The sequence below is a fragment of the Hetaerina americana genome, unplaced genomic scaffold (genome assembly GCF_022747635.1).
Source record: "Hetaerina americana unplaced genomic scaffold, ioHetAmer1.1.p SCAF_4, whole genome shotgun sequence".
NCBI lineage: Eukaryota > Metazoa > Arthropoda > Insecta > Odonata > Calopterygidae > Hetaerina > Hetaerina americana.
In genome coordinates, this window is record NW_027286985.1 from 34,468,951 (window position 1) to 34,480,178 (window position 11,228).

Sequence of the window (11,228 nt, forward strand, 5' to 3'; positions counted from 1 at the left end):
ACGGAATAATATCATCATTTACCGAAAAGTAGCAAAAACATTCGCAGTGCTCGCTGCTGTGCTAAGAATTGAGAACATTCTAAGCCGTTATTTTCATGAAGAAGAAAAACTACAATATTTTGACAGATCATGACCTTCCGTCAGATTTTTAATGAGCGTGAAATTTGTAAACAACATCTTCCCCAAAAATAAGAAATGATTTTTTCCCGCCGACGTGGACGGCTGGAGTGGAATGATTTGTCACGACAAAGGTCGTGGGAGGTCTTGGAAAAGCGACGCGACCCGCGTCAGTCGCTACGGGCCGTTACGGTGTACATATTGCTGCTGGACTGGACTCCTGTTTGAGGGTCACGAATCCATAATCCCTAGTTGCATGGAGCCACGATAAGCGATGATGTTTCGTCTTTCTTTATGAAAATCGGTTTCGGGAGATGAACTAATGTCCCAAGGAATGGTTTCCTGCTGTCACAAATTGTTCCGGGGGGGTAGAGAGGTGAATAACGGCGAGGAACATCCTGGACATCCGTCGACGACACAGTGCCATTAAAATGTGCAAAAAATTTGTAAGACAAGCTGAATTCGGCACGACGCCCGATTGTCATATTGTAAACAGAAGGGTGCAATATTCCTAAAACTACAATTCCTCGCATTCTTAGAGAAGATTTAACCATGAGAAAGGTAGACACAATGTGTGCCATGATGGTCCCCAAGGTGCTGTCGGAAGATCAGAAGATTTTTGGTGTGACAATCTTGCGTGATCTCTTAGACCGCGGGGATCGAGATGGTGCGGGGGCTAATTTACTGGCTTCCCACCCAGAGGGCGCGGGTTCAAATCCCGGCGGTGGTGAATATTTTTCAGAGGTATCTCGATTCCTACTTGTGGTGCTTTGTGTGGAGGGCACTTTGAGTGAGTACGTCGTCCGTCGAATGCTGCGTACCCCTTGGCGCCTTTCGTAAAGAGTAGGCTAATGCCGACGCCGGGTTTTTCTCCACCCTTCATCCTTTCCTGTCCATCCCCTATGGCACAAATGACCTCAGCAGTCGGTCGCCTCCCCTAAAAACTACCACTACTCTCTTAGACCGCTCTGAAAGAGACATACAGCCCCGATGTGGCACCGTCGAACTTCTTTTTGTACCAAGAATAAAAACGAGATTGAAAAGCAACCATTTTTTCAATACTGCATAAAATCAAAGAAGCCGTGACGAGGTGCCTGAACGAGATTCCCGTCGACACCTGCTAGAAAGCGTACCCCGACTGGCAGAGGGGTTGAAATCGATGAATATGGGTTGCTATTTTAAAGAATTTTAGTAATTTGTATGTTGATCAGCAATACATTTTGTCGCGTATTTATTCTACTAATTTTTGGGGGAGACCATGTGGAAATGCTGCCACGTTTGAAACTTGAAATGTGCATTTCAAAAAAATCTCATTGGCCATGGTCAAATTTTGGCCGGAATACTGGTCATTCAATTATCCTACCGGAAACACTTATTCGCAAAGCAACTTCTTTATTTTTAGCCCGAAAATTTTGCAACCCCATATACTTGCTCAGGAGTTCACGAATCCTAATCCCGAATGGAAATACGGGCGGAAAACATCTTGGAGGAAGGTAAAGTCTATCAGTAGACGGATTTAAAAATAGCATTGTCTACGGAACTGTGCGCATGCAAACAGACAATCTATCGAGCAAACAGTCAGATATAATGCATGAATATATCGCCTTTTTGTTTTTTGTTTATCGCTTGGATTTTTTCAAATAATTTTGTTCTTTGAATTTTGAAGTCTTTGAATCAGTTCAGAAGGGCAAGTTAAAATTAAGTTTGTCGAAAGAAAATGGAAATTGAAATCGCTGTCGGCATTTATGAATTTCAAAGGCGTTCGCATTGGTGAGAAGGAAGAAAATTGATTTAAAAACAGAAGCAGGACGATAGGAGGTGTACGATAGCAGGCAAGACCCAGCGGTCGCCAGGGGCACAAAGGGCGGTTACTAAACCTCTTCCAACGGAGGTGTGCCCATGGGAATGAAAATCACAATGGTGAGTGAGCAGGAAGTTTGAGGTAAAGACTTCTATTGACTCCCTACAAGTTTGAATATTTGCCCACAAGAAATGGAGAAAGATCCATGCGATGAATGAAGGTGGTAGTAAGTTCATATGTCCGATGAGGATTTTTTCAACGGGAAAGCTAAGGTGCCATATTTCAAGAAACTCCAGGAGATGCCGCGACAGTAACTTTTGATGGAGTCGTCCGCTAAATGTGCATTCCAATGCAACAATTTCAGAACGCAAAAATCATTCGCCTTGACCGGGATCTTTAAAGTCACCAAAATATCGGAGTGTAAGACGACGCCTCGGTAGCTTAACTGGCTAAAGCACTCGGCCGGAGATCGAAGGAACCGGGTTCGTATCCTGGCTAAGGCTAAGGAACCACGTTTTTTACATAGTATTCGTACACTCGATTCGTATTACACACCAGACTACCTGTGATCCAAAACTCATTTCCCTTCAATCGCAGTGGGACAACGTTATTCTGATCCCTTAACGTTCGTGGGAAAAATGACATCTTGAATCTCTCTGTTCTACAACTAATCTCTCGAATTTTATTGACAAGATGGCAAATACAGGTATGTTCAAATAATGAAAATAATGAGACACAAAATTAGGGAAATCTTGCGTGAAGGAAGGTACAAATGCATGTACTATTAATAGCAACTAACCTGAAGATTGAAGGATACGGCTTAGTCATCACCTCACATTTTGTGGCATATTAAGATAGGAGAAATGCAAACGTGCAGATCATAGGGTTAAGTTAATTTCCCTGCGTCGCTTGAATAATTCAAGAAAGAACTGGTCACCTGAACATTTTAAGCCTTAGGTTACCTCCAGTATTCAAGCCCAAGACCCTTCAACCATTTCTCCACCATTAGGACATCACGCTACCAAATAAAGAGCTAAACATATTCGAATAAGAAAGTGCAAGAAAATAACAATATAAAAAAGTAACAAGTTAACAATATAAGCGGTAAAATCCACAAGAGGAACAAATCTTATTCTCAGGTAGTATTTAAAGATGAATGAAATGAGTAGCAGCTTACGCATGTTTTAGAAACGCTTTTCAAATTATCCATAAATATTGGAAAGCGTCGATTTCCAACTCCCCCAAAGAAGTTGTAGGGTGGCAGTGAAAAGGAGTGATTATGGTAATTCAAATTCCCTCTGGCTGAGCCCTCTCCCTCTCGGGAATAGGTAGTACTGTAAGATTGATGAGATATACAATAATTGAATATGGATGGAGTAAAGGCGAAGAAGTTACACCGAAGAGTGAGCGAAGGGAAAATACTTTGGAAGACACCTACAAGATGAAGTGGAAAACTGATTGAATATATCCTGAGATATGGTCGTAGACCATTACTAAAAGAAACAACCATCCACGATGGGAATAACTACAAGGGAGGGTTAGAAATTGATGAGGAGAAATGTGTGATGCAAGATGACATCGCAAGGCACAACGAAGGAATGAAAGACGGCCAGGAAAGTGGATACTTTGGAGGACCTACAGGTGTATGAACTTGGAGTAAAGATTAGATAAAACATTCATTTATATGATATCGCATGATTGTCGGAAATAAGGAAGTGTTTTGAATGAGTACGTGGGTCGGAGGTGTTCCAGATGTGGTTTAAGAGGATGTGGATGACATAGGGGAAAAGAAAGGAAAATTATTTTGGAATGATTGATGTGGAATAAGACAGTAATTTTAGATTCGGGAAATAAGTTTTTGTCTCAGACTGAGGTATCGATCATCTTGCATGCATGACTTTGTCTTAATTAATTATGTATTACTTAATCGAGAGCCATATACTTGGTGCCCGCCCTAGATGGCTTACAAACAACTTGCAAGGATAACGCTACTCCAAATATCACTCAATCTCAAAAAAAAATACTTATCAAAAATAAATTGTGAAAAATATCAACTTTGCTAGTTCCACTGAACTTTATTGAAAACGACCAGTTTGGTCGAACAGTCCACATCATCAGCTGACGATTTCGACTGTTCGAGGTCGTTTGAAATAAAATTCAGTGGAACTTACAAATATTTTTTGTTTCTTCACAAACCATCCGGTAGTCCGATTGAATTGATCCGAATGCCATAGAATTCAATGAGAAATATCTAAAGGTTTAATTGAAATGTTATGCCATGCTGCTAGCAATAAAATTTTACTGTTCAAACTGAATTCGAACTCTGAAAGGCTAAAGACCGACTGCACAAATATTTTTTTTAATAACGTCCAACGCCACTGCTCCAAATGCAGTGGGGTTAAAACAACCATATTAAATTGAAAATGCCCGCAATTAAATAGTCAATCGGTTTTCGTACACTTCCAGGTGATGAGGCTCAATTTTGACAAGACCAGTAGGTAAATTGATTTTCGTGCAAATACCACCACTAGATCAACATAGTGACCTGGAATGACTCAAATATAGAAGGGGAAGGAAACCTGATTACACGAGGGAACCCGGAATGCGATCGCTCGAGAAAGACAAGCAAGAGAAACAAAGTAGTTCCACTGGGAAAGGAAAACGAAGTAGAGAAGAGACTAATGAACTTCTGGAAGTAACTAACATAGTCATGCATCGATCAAGAAATTGTTTCTAATGCATTGAGTAAGACAATGCATGATGAAAATTCCGTAGCACCGGGAAATATGCTCGTAGCATGTGTTATTTCTTGGCGAATCAGATACATAAATCAGGTCAATATTTTTTTGCTGCAAAGGGGATCGATAAGCAACTCCTAAGAATTGTACACTTATAGCTCAAATAAAAAATAAAGAAAAATTCGCCGTAAAGTTGTTCAAACTAGAAAATCAATGGAAAATAAGGAAAATTCACAAGTATTAATAAATAGCGAGGTAGTATGTAGGTAATAAGCAGATGTGAAATAAAGATAGAATTTCGTGAAATATAATTAAATTAGAGGCCAATAATTTTCTAACAGAAAATATATTCAGGAAAGATGGATAAAAAAAGTCTAGCAAAACTCTATTGAAATCGATTCTGAGTATGAAATCCTAATGAGAACGCAAAAAAGTGAAAATAAAAACGAGAAAGTATAGTGAATAATCAAGAGAGTTTTAGATGATGGGGTGGATGGATCGTGTGCTACATTGGTATAGGTAAGAATGGTAAGGATAGGGTGGAAGAAGAAATGAGGTGGGGCAACATCATTCCCTTTGCCCGCATACTTTTATGGCAAAAATTTAAAATCAATTCGTAAATGAGAATAAGCGAACGATGGGAACAGAGGCTGGCAGATACCACAGCGCATTCACATGATCTCTCCCGCCGTAGTACATCTCTCTAACTTTTGTCAATAAAATTAGAGAGATTAAGTGTAGAATAGAGAGACGTAATTTTGCCCACGAGCGATAAGGGATCAGAATGACATCCGACCGTGCTAGATACGGAAAGTATTTCTATCAAAAAGTAGTCAGGCGTGTAACCACTCCCTGCCGCACACCCACTAGTGGTGGCTTGCAGGGTACTGCATAAATATAAAATATGTAATAAAGTTTATTTAAATGATCTCTCCTACCGTAGTACGATGGGAGTACTTTGTCGAAAGCTTTTCTTAAATCTAGAAAAACCGCGTCCACTGGAACATTGCTCTCTCCCGAACCAAGGATATTATGGGCAAAAAGCGCAAGTTGTATCTCGTAATATTTACCCTTTCGGAATCCATGCCTTAACCTTTTCATCGCACTTCCCCAATACTCTTCAAATAAATCCTGATATTTCGTTAGTTTGTCCATTTATTCTCCCTATATGGTTCACCCAGGAGAGATCGTGAGTGAAGGTAACGCCTTATTATTTAATCGAGTCTACACTTTCTATTTCGGTGTTCCTGATGCAGTAGACATTCGGGAAGGAATTACTTGTATTTCAAAATTCAACACTTCTCACTTTTTTTTAAATTTTATTTGCCAAGTGTCACACCATTATTACACTATTACAGCATTAAGGTTACCTCCTAAAGCTACCTTATTCGCAGGATTACGGATATCACCGCTGCGTCGTCGGCAAATACACGTACCTTACCATTGACCATGGATTCAATACGTAGAACGACACATTGTTAACGCATAGAAGGAATAAATGAATTTAAATGATATTTCCCTGGCGGACACCTGAACTGACTTCTACTATATTGGAGCTAAAACCATCCATAACTACCCTTCGTACACGACCATTCAATAGTCTTTAATCCTCCCGTCTACTTGCCTGCCGTAATTAGCCATTTTATAATTACTAAGAACCTTGTAATGCTAAATCTACTAGCGATTTCTTAAATATCATTTCTTGATATTGTGCAATTTCCGACGCTAGTTCCTTAAATATACGAGCGAGTATTTAATCAAGCCCGGAGGATTTATTAGATTTAATATTTTTCAGCAAATGTTCTATTCCATTATATGAGATTTCAATTTTGGGCATCGGTTGACCGGCACGATTTGGTAAGCTGTCGGGGGTATTCTGTGAGATATTAGATAAGACGCTTTGAAAGAAGGAATTAAATAAGTTAGACTTTTGCAAACTACTGGTTACCCTCTTACCTTCTCGTTATTTTTGAGTGAATTAACTGTAGACTTATTTCCCTGAACCCCTCTAACATACGACCAAAATGCTTTCGGATCCTCTTTCAAATTTTCTGCTAATATTTTTCTTTTGAATTACCTTAATACTTTCCAAAATTCCCTCTTGGTATTCGCCCAAGATATCTTATAGTTATTAGTGATTTATTCCTCTTTTTCGCTAGATATATTAACAATTATATTTTTCATCATGGCGTGACATAGCCATAGACGTTGTAAGGATTTTCAAACATCCGCGTTGTACCACCTAGGTTCCGTGTTATATTTTATATAGTTACTTGGAAAGAGCCTGTTGACTACTCAGATGTCAAGGAAATTATTCAACTTATCCGGTGTATTTCGTTGTTTACCATCTTTCTTAAAATTTAAAAAGTGACTCTGCAACACGCGTTTTAAGCCATTATGGTCCCCTTTTTAAATAAGAACTTTTTTCTTTTGAGATTTTTATTTCGGATACCATACAGGGAAAACCTTTGAAAAATTCTTTTGCCTTTTTTCTCCATCCTTCTATCAATAATTCTTGTCCAAATTTTCGATACGTGAGAAATAATGGTAAGTCCTCTCAAACCATAGAAATTGTCCGCGCTCATGGGTACAGAGATTAACACGTTCTTTAAGAAGATTAGAAAATTTTACGATTTCATAGATGCCAAAAATCAATTTGTATAATTTGAACATTCTTTCCTATTTGTTCTGGAAACTCGATTTGGTCCTTTGCTTTATAAATTGAATTTCCGGAGCCTTACCTTCGCGTAAATCCTACGCGGCAGCATCAAATTCTGATTTCATTAACGAGCCCCACTTTTCACCTCCTTCCATCAGAGCCCTTTTGAGCAATTTATAATCGAAAATCTTCTCCGAAAATCTCTTCGCCTCTTCTTCGCTTTCTATGTCTCGCAATTTACATTCCAAATACCCTTACGTTTTGTAAACCTTGCTTTGAAGTGACTTTCAAAGTTCTACACGCAACTCAAACTTTTATTTTTATTAAATTGGCTAACCCATCTTTGCGTATTTCCCGTCCATTTTTCTCTTACTTTTATTTCACATCAATAATACATGATCGACTGCCTGCCCCTCAACTTTAGAGCTCCCGAACCTCCCTGTTAATTTACTTACCGCCATCTCATTCCCACCCACAGAAATCCAAACCGTGAATTCGTTTCATCCTCCCTTGGAATTTCCCACCTCACCCATGGCCGTGTACTATCTCAAATTAAGTTACTACGCTGCATCATGAATGGATCTCCCCACTTCAATGACCTTTTTATTCTCTCTCCCCAATCCGTATTCCTCCTCGGCCGACACACAGCAGTAGTACTCAACACTTGCCAAAATTCCATATCCCAGTGTTCCCTTTTCTACCGCACTCCTACCCTATTTAACTTCCCCCACAATTTTCCTCCCTGCATCTCTTTTCATCGCCTGCTGTTGTCAGCCCCCCTTCCTAAACGCCATTTAGGCACTTAAGCTCCCATTATGTCGGTCTCCTTGTTTTCATGTACCAACTTTAAGTTGTATTTTCATTATTTAATTGCTTCAGGTTTGTTATTTATGAACTTTAGATTTGTTATTTATTGATTGGTCATTGTATGAGTCAAGCCAAAAAGCCTTAGTGCCGTTTTTGGTAGTCTTTTACTAAATTAGTTGACCCGCGGATTATTATATCACGTAAACAGGTAATTCAAAATCCTGCATATTAAGATAAGTTTTCAGAGCTCCAGATTTCGTTTTTTCGACATTGCAAAGGAAAAAAGGCGATTTGTGCCCGTCCGTTGTAGCCATATCGCTAAGTCGTCGACAAGCCAATACGAAGGTCGTGGATTTAAGTCCCGTCGAGGAAAGGATTTTGCTTATGTCTATGAATTAATTGCTTAAGACAGATAGGGTGATCAATTCGATGAAGCGCCGAAAACATAATTCGCCACTATTGCTAAGAGTTTTGAAGTAATTTAGCGCAAAGAGAGATTCAGAAATATCAGAAATGTGCAGAAAATAAAAGAAATACAACGGAGACAATATGGAGGAATTTTGATCCCACTATTGATCCTACTTTCAACATTTTTTCTACTCTACCGAAATATTCATCAGAGTTAACTGGTGGCTGAACCGTTAAGAAATATTCGGAGCCGTTTGTGATAGGATCAATATTGACAGTCCCCCCAAGACACCTACATCTTTAAAAATAGTCCGTGAAAGTTTTAACCAATTAACGAAGATGAAAAGTGGTAGATTCCCTGTACTCACTCTCCTAAAGAGCACCCGTTTCCATGACTGATTATTTTCCAAGTTTATTCGTTTATTTTGCCGGTTACCTCCATAAAATAAAGTTTGGCCTGCCACCCGCAACCGGTAACAGCGCCCTGAGAAATTTAACACACGTGTAGATAACAAATTTTCGTTTCAAAACCTTCATTTGCCAAAACTAGTTCAATTACGAGAATATTTTTTTTAATATATGGGATATGAAACTAAGATGGGACCTCGTCCAGACGTCTAAATCAAGACTTCTTTTAGGGAGGGAATTCTTGTGATTGTACACTATTTGTTAGAACTAGGCCACCGAAGTAAGGATGGTTTTTGATGGACCATCACAGTACATGCTACCGTGATCCCAAGCCCTAACTAGCATGATACAAAATATCTTTAAATCACACTTAACATATTTAACTTATTATATAGCTCGGTGTACTTTCGAATTCCCTTAATGTCGCCCATATTGTCTATTTTTCCTCCCTGTGCGTCGCTTTCTCAACATTCTCACCTACACGAACCTCTTCAGCATCCCTTGGCCTCTCCGCCCTCGATATCTCTTGCATTCACTAGCCTTGCCTTGGAGTTTCTCCCAATAGCCGCCTCTCTTTCACTACTGAGCCTAGATCACCAACGTTTGTTTTCCTTTCAGTCCATTTAATTTTTCTCATTCTTCTCCAATTCGGGACCATTTCACCCGTGCTGTTCAAAGTATATGCGTAGGGAATGGTAAAATAGGTATGGGAAGAGCTAGAGATAGGAATGAAAGTCGTGAGGGAATTTATAATATTATTTAGGTTTTCAGATGATCAAGCTTTAGTTTGTCAGGCAAGCAAGTCATTGCAAACATTGCTGAATGGTTGGGAAAGTAAATGCGATAGGTATAAGATGAGAATATTTTGCTGTTTTTCAAAAAGAGAAAGGTTAAGTAAAATGTTAAAATGGGAGGGGGAAAACTAGAATAGGTAACGCAGTTTACCTATCTCGCAAGTTTTCTGGACCAATATGGTCAAAATAGTAGGGACAAAATTGGATTGGGATAAAAAGCCTTCACAAGGAGGGATACCTGTGCCGCGGTGGTAAACTACTGACCGGAGGGCCCGGATTCGATTCCCGGGCAAACCTCTCTAAGCACCTTCAACTCAACCCAAGCTTAGTGATTTTTCGGGTACCAGATCTTCCTGGGAAAACATAACCGGCACCGGAGAAAAAACTGGCTCCCCAACCCTGATGCGTGAATTTCACACGCCGTCAGACTAAGTATTTGGTGAACCCTACCATCACCTTCCAAACTGACCTTAGGGTTGATTACTGTGTTTATATATATATATAATTATATATATATATATATATATATGTGTGTGTGCGTGTGTGTATACATATACACACACATATACATACATACTTATATAATGCCCAAAGTAATTGTTTGAAGAAAATCTTATCAATAGAATAAACAAAATACGTACGTATCTTGCTGTACTTATGACAAATATCTTGATCGACAACGGTTTTTTAATTCTATATACACACATTCAGATAGTCAAACAACTCAATTAAAATGTTCTCTATACGTAAGTTTAACTCTATCATGCAATACGGTCAGAACAAGCAACGCTTACCCGAAGTACCTATATGGTTTCAATGACGCTCCAATAGACCGCCATGAGCCTGTTGATCACAAATATTTCCAGCAGAGAATTACGGCAGTGAAGTCACCAATAATGTTACCAATAGTCAATGAGCTGCTTTATACATCAGCTAATCTACTGAAGAAATTTGAAACTGTGGCCTGCAAATATTCTGCTCATTGCAAAAACATTTATATGTCAACTCTAATTTGAAAAGGCGCGAGAATTGTGTCCTCACTGCATGGTTAGCAACGACTTGCATAACTGCCATCTACCGGAATAAAAATTTACAATAAAGAAGATAGAGACCGCGAAAATACAAGTTACAAATAAAACTCTCGGCGATTACTGTAGTTTTTACTGTCAAACTCTAAAAGAAGTGTAAAGCTTACCTGAAAGTTTTCATTGGTTAAAATAGGATATCCATAAGCATAAATTTTTATTATTTGTGCTCACATATTGTGCAAAAATGATTATATCTAATAATAGAAAACGCAATGTGTTCATAAATCATAGACATTGGGCTAACTAAAATTCTAAAATGATTAAGATCCTCACGAACCTTATCTCTTATTGTTGTGGGCATATAAATTAGCGGAGAATCGCTCCATTTGGAATATTCATTATACCTTAAATTCAATGTAGTTGGATCAAGGTTCGTGACTTTCGGAAGATATAGATGGATCTACATCG